The sequence below is a fragment of the Haematobia irritans genome, chromosome 2 (genome assembly GCF_050003625.1).
Source record: "Haematobia irritans isolate KBUSLIRL chromosome 2, ASM5000362v1, whole genome shotgun sequence".
NCBI lineage: Eukaryota > Metazoa > Arthropoda > Insecta > Diptera > Muscidae > Haematobia > Haematobia irritans.
In genome coordinates, this window is record NC_134398.1 from 130,236,077 (window position 1) to 130,248,278 (window position 12,202).

Here is a 12,202-nt window from a genome sequence, read left to right on the forward strand (position 1 = left end):
ACAAACGGAATAACAAACTTATTATACCCCCATCACCATTCTATGGTGGTGGGTGTAAAAAGTGGTTATATAAAAAATGGTCGCTTATAAAGGTTTACTTAGTCTAGCATTCTATTGGAATGGCGGTTTACAGAAATATGACGATAATAAGTTAGGAAGAGCACCCTTCTTTTAAATAATTGGGAGGTACCATATTCAAATAGGAGAATGCAATTTTGAAAGTAATTGAAAATGTTCACTTAAATTATTTCATTTCATAGTTTATTTTAAATTGTACCCCATTCATATTAGACTCATCTACTAAAATTGGATTCGAAATCCTTATTTACAAAGAAAATAACAGCTGCAAAGTAGTTAGAGTAGATTTTGGATGTGTATTGAAAATAATGTATGTATCCTATAGAAGACATGCATGCAGAGGTGACTAAAGACTCTGAGTAAGTAAAGTAGAAAGTCGGGCGGGGCTATATCAAACCCTACTGAATTAGTTCACCTAAGCATTTTTGAGGTATCATTGAAATAGGTTTGGGAGATAAATCGTATTATTTAAGAAAAATGATGGGTACATGATTGGGGGAGCTGTAACCATCCGTACTATTTATGATCTGTAAGAAATTTATTGGTGTCTTGACCAAAAATGTGTGTTTGCGTTTGTCAATAAGCAACAAAATTTGGTTTATTCCCTGCACGGATGAAAAAGACTGTTTTTCATATGTTTGGCTATAAACATTATATGTTTGGAACAGAAATTTTTAAACACAATATTTTTGAGTGCAAGCATATAATGTTCATAAACTAGCATAACATGTTTGGGACATACATGTTAATATGTTAGAACATATTATGTTTGGGACATAAAATGTTTTTAAATATAATATGCTTGGATGCAAACATATATTAATTTAGAAATAGCCTATAAACATATATGTGTTTAGTAGCTTGGAGCGCTATTTAACAGGGAGCGATATTGAATTAAGTTGGTGGTTGTTGCTTGTTATTACAAAATTAACATTTTATTTTTCCTTGGGCAATTGATCAGCTACTTCTTTGATCCTTACAAACTGTGTGGTCCGCTGTTCGAATCCCCGTCCGGCAAAAGGTAAAATTAAAATAAAACAAGTATATACGGCCGTAAGTTCGGCCAGGCCGAAGCTTATGTACCCTCCATCATGGATTGCGTAGAAACTTTTTCTAAACACTGCCATCCACAATCGAATTACTTTAAGTTGCGGTAACGCTTGCCGATGGCAAAGTATCTTAAAACCTCCTAACACCATCTTCTAAATTGTATGTAAGTCCATACGTGGTATATATTAAATCAAAAAAGATCGATCCAATACGTATATAATTCAGTTTGACAAAGTAGACATAAAATTTTGACAAAATTTTCTACAGAAAAAAAATTTTAACAAAAATTTTCTATAGAAATAAAAATTTTGACAAAATTTTCTATGGAAAGAAAATTTTGATAAAAATTTCTACAGAAATAAAATTTTAACAAAATTTTCTATAGAAATAGACTTTTGACAAAATATTCTATAGAAATAAAATCTTGGTAGATTATTTTTGGCTCGAGTGGCAACCATGATTATGAACCGAATAAAATTTGAACAAATTTTCTATAGAAATAAAATTTTGACAATGATGAAAATTTTATTGTGAACCGAATAAAATTTTAACAAAATTTTCTCTAGAAATAAAATTTTGACAAAATTTTCTATAGAAATAAAATTTTGACAAATTTTCTATATAAATAAAATTTTGGTAGATTAATTTTGGCTCTAGTGGCAACCATGGTTATGAACCGATATGTACCAATTTTTGAGTGATTGGACCAATTGTTTTATGGTTGTTAGCGACCATATACTAACACCACGTTCCTAATTTGAACCGGATCGGATGAATTTTGCTCCTCCAAGAGGCTCCGGAGGTCAAATCTGGAGAACGTTTTATATGGGGGCTATATATAATTATGGACCGATATGGACCAATTCTGGCACGGTTGTTAAAGATCATATACTAACACCATGTTCAAAATTTACAACCGGATTGGGTGAAATTTGCTTCTCTTGGAGACTTCGCAAGCCAAATCTGGGGATCGGCTTATATGGGGGCTATATATAATTATGAACCGATGTGGACCAATTTTTGCATGGTTATTAGAGACCATATAACAATACCAAGTACCAAATTTCAGCCGGATCGGATGCAATTTGCTTTTCTTTGGGGCTTCGCAAGCCAAATCTGGAGATCGGTTTATATGGGGTCCATATATAATTATGGACCGATGTGGACCAATTTTTGCATGGTTATTAGAGACCATATACCAACATCATGTACCAAATTTCAGCCGGATCGGATGAAATTTGCTTCTCTTTGAGGCTCCGCAAGCCAAATCTGGGGATCGGTTTATATGGGGGCTATATATAATTATGGACCGATGTGCACCAATTTTTGCATGATTGTTAGATACCATCTACCAACACCATGTACCAAATTCAGCCGGATCGGATGAAATATGCTTCTCTTAGAGGCTCCACAAGCCAAATCTGGGGATCGGTTTATATGGGGGCTATATATAATTATGGACCGATGTGGACCAATTTTTGCATGATTGGTAGAGACCATCTACCAACACCATGTATCAAATTTCAGCGGATCGGATGAAATATGCTTCTCTTAGAGGCTCCACAAGCCAAATCTGGGGATCGGTTTATATGGGGGCTATATATAATTATGGACCGATGTGGACCAATTTTTGCATGGTTGTTAGAGACCATATACCAACACCATATTCCAAATTTCAGCCGGATCGGATGAAATATGCTTCTGTTAGAGGCTCCACAAGCCAAATCTGAGGGTCCCTTTATATGGGGGCTATACGTAAAAGTGGACCGATATGGCCCATTTTCAATACCATCCGACCTACATCGATAACAACTACTTGTGCCAAGTTTCAAGTCGATAGCTTGTTTCGTTCGGAAGTTAGCGTGATTTCAACAGACGGACGGACGGACGGACATGCTTAGATCGACTCAGAATTTCACCACGACCCAGAATATATATACTTTATGGGGTCTTAGAGCAATATTTCGATGTGTTACCAAACGGAATGACAAAGTTAATATACCCCCATCCTATGATGGAGGGTATAAAAATCATAAAATTGAATAATTTCTTCTACAATGTTTGTATTACAGAAAAAGGTGCTGAGAACTAAAAAATCTCGTGGAAGTGAGAAAGATGTGGGGGAATATACAATTGGGCAGAAACAAAATTTTGAGCATTCAGTCGAAAACCTATGTTGTTAGCACCTATATTACCTGTTTATTTTCATAATTCATTATGATTGTAAATATATAAATAAATAAATAAAATTTTGAGCACAATATTGTTTGGGAGAATTTTTAAGCATATAATATTTTTGGGTGCAAAATGCTTCCAAACATATTATATGTTCACATAATAACATATTGTTTTTTGGAAGACAACATTATTGAATTTGGATGCAAAAATACAAAATGTTTGGAAATTGACTACCCAAACATATATTGTTTAGACCAATATGCTTTCAAACATATTATATATTGGAAGAGATCAAACATATAAATGTTTGGGCAATACCCAAAAATGTATATGCTTGAAGCAAAATATGTTTGGGAGTATATGTTACAGAAGCGATTTTTTGAGAGCATGTGTAAACTTCAAGTAAATCGCACAAGTTTAGATTTTGCTCTATTGTTTAAAAAAGGGACGTCCCCTTCCCCGCACTGTTAGAAAATGTTTTTCATATGTTCCGATATAAACAAAATGTGTTTCGGACACAATTTTTAAACACAAACATGTAATGTTCCTAAACTAACACTAAATGTTTGGGACACATATGTTAATATGTTAGAATATATTATGTTTGGGGCATGAATGTTTCATAAAACTAATATGTGTGAATGTAAACATATATATTTTACAAATTCGAGTAAACATTATGTGCTGTGATATTTCATTCAGAGAGCGACAGAGAGAGAGAGAGAGAGTATTGAGAAAGAAACAGAGATTGAAACCGGGAGGGTTGACGAAAGATATCAACATAACACAGCGAGAGAATCAAATTAAATCAAAAGAGAGCAAAATCCTGTGAAACCGCTTGTATGTTGTTTCGGAAAACTGTTTTATGATAAGGCCAAACATTTGATATGCTTAAGTTTAAATATTATTTAATTCGCATATTAGAATGAGCATTCGGAGTAAAGAGAATAGACATTCGGAACCAAGAGAATAGAAATTTGAAAAAAAACAACATGTGTTTTCGCCTTGAGAACAGCATTTTATGTATGTGTGGACATGTATTTTGTTTATCATTTTGGCATTAGGGCACAATTTTTTTTCTTGGTTCGTTAAAGAAATCGGAACGTACGAGGAGTAAGTCAAAATATTCAGGCAAAGTAGTAAAAAAAAAGGTGGAAAATATACAAACATTACAAAGAGATCTTCATAAAAATAACGAAAGGGCATTATACTCTTTTTAGAGTTGGGGCAGTAAAATGAAAAAAGGAGGAAATAGTGAAAAATTAAACAGTAAATGTATAAAAACAAAGTTTAGTTCATCTTTATTAATAAGCAGTCCAAGAGGAGTTGGCGGACACATTCAAATATAAAAGCGAGCATTGAAAAAGTTTATTTTCTTTAAAATGAATTATTAAAGAAAAGTAAAAGCCAAAACATGGTCATTTTAGAGCGATAATGCCAACTTAATACCTGCCTTAAAGGTGGAAAGGAAATTAAGTACAAAACACGATAAGTTTTAAATTCATTTAAAATGGTGTTAAATGCTAGTTAAAAACTGTTCACGCCTAAATAAATTTATGTGTATATATAAAATTATTTATGTATGTTTATACTCGACTCCACGTTCTTTTGTTAAAGTTTTATTCCTTCCAAAATTTCAAACTTTTATACCAAAAACAAAATTGTTACTTTTGCTATAAAAAAATAATATTTTATCCAAAAGCTCAGTCCATTTCGTTTATATCAAGCACTGTTTCTGACGGTAAATCTTTAATAACCCACATTTCGAAGTTTCACTATAAAAATTTAATATAGTATAAATATAAATGTGTAACTTAAAAAAAAAAAGAATTGGTTTTCGGTCGGAGCAGGGATTGAGCCCACGACCCTTTGCATGCAAGGCAGACATGCTAACCACTGCTCCACGCGGCCAACAAATTTATGTTTCTGTTAAAAAATGTTATGTTTGTATGGGCTCGTGGGCGCTGCAAACTATGCTATATAAATGTAACTTATAACGATAATTTTCTACTGGTGACTATAACAGCTACGTAGCCCAGTGGATAGTGTGTTGGCTTACAAACTGTATGGTCCTCGGTTCGATTCTCCGTCCAGGCGAAAGGTAAAATTTAAAAAAAATTGAAATTGAATAATTTCTTCAACATTATTACAGAAAAAGGTGCCAAGAACTAAAAAAAATCGTGGAAGTGAAAATTATGTGAGGGAATGAGCACAATCTTCTTTGGGGAAAATTCTTCCAAGCATATAATATTTTTGGCCTCAAGATGCTTCCAAACATATAATATGTTCACATAAAACAAACATATTAATGTTTCGGCAGTATCCAATAATATATGTGCTTCCTGCAAAATATGTTTGGAACATATGTTAGAGAAGCGATTTTTTTTGAAGGTGCGATTGTGACTCGAAAGACTCTAGTTCTCGAGATATCAACGAGTGGTTTTTGTACGTTTCGTTCGTCTCGAGGCGAGCGAAAATTCCACAAAGAGACAGTTGCTCTCATTTTTGTTTATTTTATTATTTTTCTTTTATTTCCATATTTTTGTCAATACTGTTAAGAGTATAATTCCTTTAATCAAGATATCAACTATTTACAGTGACATATTTGTAACGAATAAATGTTGAGAGTCTTTTTCGGATAAATGAATAGTTGTATACATCTTTTCTACTTTGTTTCATTAATTTTGTGTAACTTCATCTAAAACTTTTATAGTTGAGCAGCATCCATCCATCAGAAGTCTTTGGTGAACTTGAAATTGTGTTGAAAGGCAATGTCTTAAACTTTAAAAATTCCTTATTTTCACTATGAAAAACATACACATTAATCATTCTGTTCTAGGTTCCTATTGACATCTCTATGATTGACACCATCCATGTATGAATACACCCTCAAAAAAAATCGCTTCTTTAACATATGTTCCAAACATATTTTGCAGGAAGCACATATATTATTGGATACTGCCGAAACATTAATATGTTTGTTTTATGTGAACATATTATATGTTTGGAAGCATTTTGAGCCCAAAAATATTATATGCTTGGAAGAATTTTTCCCAAAGACGATTGTGCTCATTCCCTAACATTATCGTAATTTTCACTTCCACGAAATTTTTAGTTCTTGGCACCTTTTTCTGTAATACAAATAATGTTGAAGAAATTATTCACTTTTATAAATTTTTTAAATTTTACCTTTCGCCTGCACGGAGAATCGAACCGAGGACCATACTGTTTGTAGACCAACACACTATCCACTGGGCTACGTAGCTGTCATGGTCACCAGCAGATAATTATCGTTATAAGTTACATTTATATAGCATAGTTTGCAGCGCCCACGAGCCCCTGCAAACATAACATTATTTAACAGAAACATACATTTGTTTGCCACGTGGAGCAGTGGTTAGCATGTCTGCCTTGCATGCAAAGGGTCGTGGGTTCAATCCCTGGTCCGACCGAACATTTTTTTTTTGTTTTTTTTTTTTTTTTTTTTTAATTTACACATTTATATTTATACTATATTAAATTTTTATTATGAAACTTCGAAATGTGGGTTATTAAAGATTTATAGTCAGTAACAGTGCTTGATATAAACGAAATTGGCTGATTTTTGGATAAAATATTATTTTTTTATTGCAAAAATAACAATTTTGTAACAAAAAACTTTTTGGTACAAAACTTTAAAATTTGGAAGGAATTCAAAAACTCTAACAAAAGAAGAACGTGGAGTCGAGTATAAACATACATAAATAATTTTATAATATAAACATAAATTTATTTAGGCGTGAACAGTTTTTTACTAGCATTTAATACCATCGCTCTAAAATGCCTTTTATTTTTCTTTAATAATTCATTTTAAAGAAAATAAACTTTTTAAATTGTTTTAGCTGCAAAACTCGAACTTAATGCCCGCTTTTATATTTGAAGGTGTCCGTCAACTCCTCGTGGACTACTTATTAATAAAGAGGAACTAAACTTTGTTTTTATACATTTTACTGCGTAATTTTTCACTATTTCCTCCTTATTTCATTTTACTGTCCCAACTCTAAAAAGAATATAGTGCCCTTTTTGTTATTATTATGAAGACCACTGATTTCTTTTAACGAACCAAGAAAAAAATTGTGCCTATAATGCCAAAATGATAAACAAAACACATGTCCACTAGGTAGGGTCACGGCCTAAGGCAAAAAAAAAAGTTGATGCAGTCACCCCCCAGTATTGTACCATATTTGAAGACAATTTCAGAACACGAAAACTTTTGTTTTTCCGTGCACCCTACGACCCCCCGAAATACAATTTACTGTGCTGTGTCGTCATTTGAAGTCCGATCGAAAAGAAACGCATATCGTTGTTCATGGTTGATCAGGGGCTATATTTCGTGCATTGGTCATTTTTGACTCCGACGTCAAATTTGATTTTTAATTTTTTTATTTCCCTTCGTATACCCCTATTATGCCCATTTCTTATAACCATTATAAAGATCTTATCAAAATATGAAACTTTTGCTTTGGAAGTATTTAATTATATTCATAAACAAAAAAGTTACAGAGATTTTAAAAAGTCAATAGGTCACCCTACACCATCAAATAGCTTTTGCTGTGTTGTCATGATATCCGATCGAAACCACATGCACATCGTTATTCATATCTACGAAATTAATTTGAAAGGTATTTAATACACACAAACTGTTTATCTGTAAATTTCTAACCGTATCATTGTATACATACTCGTTGTGTGCACTATGGCATTTTCAGCGTTATGCAAAGTGCATGTGTTTTTGCTAGAACAATTTGAGAACAGTAGGCTCTCAAATTGTTCTAGCAAAAAATCTAACAAACACTTTCGCTACATGATTTCTAAAGTCTGTCCATATTTTTGTGAGAGAAGGCTGTTGATAGTATTTGAAAAAAGTGAAAACAAAATGAAATTCGAAGCTCGGGTTATCGACAAAACTAAATTACCAACAAATCATCAAGTTATTGAATTCCTTTTATATTTAAAGAAAGCAGGTTAAAAATGAATCTACTAGTCATGTTACAGACGATAAACGATTGCGTTATATAATATCCAAAATTAAAAGTCGCCAACAACATAGTAAACTTGATTCTAGACAGGATTTGTTATAAATTAATTCTAAAAAGTTGTTAGCCGCATAATAAAATTGTACAATTAATAAACATGAAATGTACTCAAATCAAATACAAATCTAATCTAATATTTTCTTGTTTAAAGTATTTACTCATGTGACAACATTGCTCACCATTGTGAAGATGACAAGAAAACGCAAAAAAAAATACGGCGTAGTCAGATGTTGAAAGGCAGAAATTTAACCAATGTGTAAGCAGCATAACGATCTTCGTAATTTTCCACAATTCCGTTACCACTTACTTTTATTGTTAGATTGATTGTTAGATTTTAAAACAGTAGGCTCTCAAGTTGTTCAAGCAAAAACACAAGAACTTTGCATAACGCAGAAAATGTCGTAGTGCACACAACGAGTATGTATACAATGATACGGTTAGAAATTTACAGATAAACAGTTTGTGTATATTAAATACCTTTCAAATTAATTTCGTAGATGTGAATAACGATGTGCATGTGGTTTCGATCGGATATCATGACAACACAGCAAAAGCTATTTGATGGTGTAGGGTGACCTATTGACTTTTTAAAATCTCTGTAACATTTTTGTTTATGAATATAATTAAATACTTCCAAAGCAAAAGTTTCATATTTTGATAAGATCTTTATAATGGTTAAAGGAAATGGGCATCATAGGGGTATACGAAGCGAAATAAAAAAATTAAAAATCAAATTTGACGTCGGAGTCAAAAATGACCAATGCACGAAATATAGCCCCTGATCAACCATGAACAACGATATGCGTTTCTTTTCGATCGGACTTCAAATGACGACACAGTACAGTAAATTGCATTTCGGGGGGTCGTAGGGTGCACGGAAAAAAAAAAGTTTTAGTGTTCTGAAATTGTCTTCAAATATGCTACAAAACTGGGGGGTGACTGCATGAACTTTTTTTCGCGACCCTATCTAATGTCCACACATACATAAAATGCTGCTCTCAAGGCGAAAACATATGCTGTTTGTTTTTCAAATGTCTATTCTCTTGGTTCCGAATGTCTATTCTCTTTATTCAAATTAAATAATATTTAGACTTAAGCATATCAAATTTTTGGCCTTATCATAAAACAGTTTTCCGAAACAACATGCAAGCGGTTTCACAGAAATTGTTCTCTTTTGATTCTTTCGGTGTGTTATGTTGATATCTTTCGTCAACTCTCCCGGTTTCCATTTCTATTTCTTTCTCTATACTCTCTCTCTGTCGCTTTGAATAAAATATCACAACATATGTATGTTTAGTCGAAATTTGTAAATTCATATATGTTGGCATTCACACATATGATTTTTATGAAACATTCATGCCCCAAACATAATATATTCTAACATATTAACATAGATGTCCCAAACATTTAGTGTTAGTTTAGGAACATTACATGTTTGCACTTAAATAAATTGTGCTTAAAAAGTGTGCCCGAAACACATTTTGTTTATATCGGAACATATGAAAAACATATTTTTCTAAGAGTGTATAAGCGGTATTGTGGTGCTTCCTTACTATGTAAGCTATACTCTCAAGCGTTATGCATCACTGATTCCATTCCACTTCGTTTTCTCTTCTTTCTACATACATTGCGGTATTAAGTCCTAGTGAAATCGATATTATGGAAAGCTTGACATGTATATTTGATAAAGTTTCAATTTTTGATTGATTAGAGTTTTCTCATCTAGTGTGGGTTTTATATTTCATATTTACATTAAAGTTTATTCGTATTGATTATATTATGAAATTTTTTAGATGAGTTTTTTTACGGCGTTAAGTTCGACCAGGCCGAATGTTAAATACACACCACCATGAATCAAATATAAAAATTTCCTTTGAAAACTCTTTGTTGTAGCGGCTTACTGGAATATACAGTGGGAGTTCTTTCCACTTAGGAGTATGCTTTAATTGCCCTACGGAAATTGGTGCAAATTGCCACTGAGGGATCTATCACAGGACTGGTACCGGTGATCCAGTTTGTTGCAGTTTTTAAATAGTGATGATTTTAATGATTTCCATGCTGGCTTAATATAAAAATCTTATTGGATCTACACATTTAGTGAAGTAGAATTACCATAATAGCCACCGTGGTGCAATGGTTAGCATGCCCGCCTTGCATACGCAAGGTCGTGGGTTCGATTCCTGCTTCGACCGAACACCAAAAAGTTTTTCAGCGGTGGATTATCCCACCTCAGTAATGCTGGTGACATTTCTGAGGGTTTCAAATCTTCCCTAAGTGGTTTCACTGCAATGCGGAACGCCGTTCGGACTCGGCTATAAAAAGAAGGTCCCGTGTCATTGAGCTTAACATGGAATCGGGCAGCACTCAGTTATAAGAGAGTATTGTGATACCACATTGGTGGTATCACAATGGACTGAATATGTTAGTCTAAGTGACCCTTATACATTGGGCTGCCATCTAACCTGACCTAACCATAATAACCTATTGCTCAACATTTTTCAAAAGTTTTTCATTTCTGGTGCGAATCGGATGACCAAACTGAAACAGAGTGCTACTACAAAAAGGCCCCAGGATGTGTCCTTAGGGACGAGTCCAAGGCGTGTCCTAAAGTGTAAATTTACCCCGTCAATGACAAACCCATGTTAAAGTGACCGGTCCCTTCCATACGTCTTGGCCAGAACTAGGCCTGGTCCATGCACACCAGGGACTAGTCCTGTACCAGTCCTGTGTTTGATCCATTTCCCGTAGGGTGCTTAATAAAAAAACGTCCAATTGGTACAAAATTTATTTCATTTATATTTTATTTCCTGATAAACAAAACTGTACACTCAGAAACATAGATAGAATAGATCTATACTGTTTCAATTATTGAAATAAAATATAAGTACGTCTGCTTCCAGTTTTGCACTTTTCTCATAATACATTAAAATTAAATGATTTAGTATGGGCAACTTTGATTGCACAATATAAAGGTAGTCCCATTTTTTCATGATTCCTTATCATTAACCAGCGGCCAAGTGTGTCACCATCCCCATACCATGAGACTTTCTCCTCTATGTTTAACGGTTTGCGTGATTTTGTGTTTTTGGAGACTTTGTCGTTACCAGGTCATTACCAGTAATATTCGGAGGTCGTTACCAGTAGGGTTCTTTTGCAGTGGATGGAAAGCGGTTCATTTTTGTTTTATCTGACCATATAACTTCCCACCAAAAAAATTGGAAGTTGTTCCACAAACATTTCCTTTCGGATAAGTCTTATTTTTTTTGTTAGTTAAAATTCGCAAAAAGGATAGAAAATCAGTAAAGAGGTCAAAGCACAGGTTGACTTTTTCACTTCCATGGACCGTTTGACATCTTCATTTCCATGGAAGATTTTTTGAGAAGGGTTTGCAACTAACGATTATTTTTGTTATAGCAAACCATAGAGACATCCAATTTCAGGCAAATCGGATAGAAAATACAGTTTCTAAATCCCAGGAGTTAAAATCAGGAGATCGGTCTATATGGGGACTCTACCAAAATATGAACCGATAGGCACAATTTTCAGCGCACCTATTTGTGGTCCCACAATCCCTCTAGATTTCAAATTTCAGGCAAATCGTGCAGAAAATACAGTTTCTAGAAGCCCAAGAAGTAAAATCGGGAGATCGGTCTATATGGGAGCTATACCAAAACATGGACCAATACACCCCATTTTCGGCACACCAATTTGTGGTCCTAAAATATTTCTAGATTCCCAATTTCAGACAAATCGGCTACGACCCCAAATCGGGTGGTCGGTTTATATGGGGGCTATATCAAAACCTGGACCGATATAGCCCA

General features: G+C 33.7%; 1 protein-coding gene and 1 long non-coding RNA gene across 2 annotated transcripts in view; one reads left to right on the forward strand and one right to left on the reverse strand.

Moving 5' to 3' along the window:
* Window positions 1-12,202, reverse strand: part of dcma (decima) — a 482,124-nt gene that overhangs the window by 126,763 nt on the left and 343,159 nt on the right. The gene's annotated exons all lie outside the window — the stretch shown is intronic.
* Window positions 7,918-9,025, forward strand: LOC142224010 (uncharacterized). Its single transcript, XR_012718998.1, has 2 exons — window positions 7,918-8,798; window positions 8,879-9,025. It is a non-coding gene; the product is annotated as an uncharacterized LOC142224010 (long non-coding RNA).